At 43.2% G+C, this 680-nt stretch overlaps 1 protein-coding gene across 2 annotated transcripts in view; it reads left to right on the forward strand.

Moving 5' to 3' along the window:
- LOC107576124 (sialic acid-binding Ig-like lectin 14) overlaps window positions 1-680 on the forward strand; it is a 9169-nt gene that overhangs the window by 1442 nt on the left and 7047 nt on the right. The window lies entirely within an intron of this gene.

Genomic DNA, 680 nt, shown 5'->3' on the forward strand with positions numbered 1-680 from the left:
TTTTTCCTCAGTTGGTCAGAACAAATGTGGCAGACTTGTTACTTACTTGTTCAGATGACAGTATTCAGTGACAATTCTTATTTGGGTCATATATTCCAAGACCTAGACTAAAATCTGTGATTACTAAGTATGGGATTCACACAGTTGCGGTGACTGACTGCTCACTGCCCCACATGCTCCTCAAAACATTAGATTCATCCGCTCTGGAGCCGTGCCAGAGTACAACCCAGGCAAGGAAGATAATTCCGCAAGTAACTGCAATTCCAGGTTTTCAAACAGAGATGGCGACAAAGAGGCAAAACTTACGGACTGCAGCTTTAAGTTAAAGGTCCCATATTTTACACCTTTCTGGAGTTTTATTTGAGGTTTTGATGTCCTTAAGAATATATATTTGCGGTATAAGTACCAAAAACCATCTCAATATATTTTTACAGCTCCTTTCTCAGGAGCTCTGCTGAGAACAGGTCGATTTTGGCCTGTCTAATTAATATTCATGAGCCTCTCTTCTGATTGGCCTGTTGTTTTCTGAGTGACGCACGGCCAGGCCAACCACAGGTAACTAGGGTCAGCCGACGTCACAGCACTAGCTGGAGGCAGCAAAACAAAGGGAAAACTGGAGGCGGCCCATTCAAACCAGCGCAGATTCGGCTACATAAGGAGCTTAAAATATCTTGTTGTGA

The sequence above is a fragment of the Sinocyclocheilus grahami genome, unplaced genomic scaffold (genome assembly GCF_001515645.1).
Source record: "Sinocyclocheilus grahami isolate Dianchi unplaced genomic scaffold, SAMN03320097.WGS_v1.1 scaffold3237.1, whole genome shotgun sequence".
Classification (NCBI taxonomy): domain Eukaryota; kingdom Metazoa; phylum Chordata; class Actinopteri; order Cypriniformes; family Cyprinidae; genus Sinocyclocheilus; species Sinocyclocheilus grahami.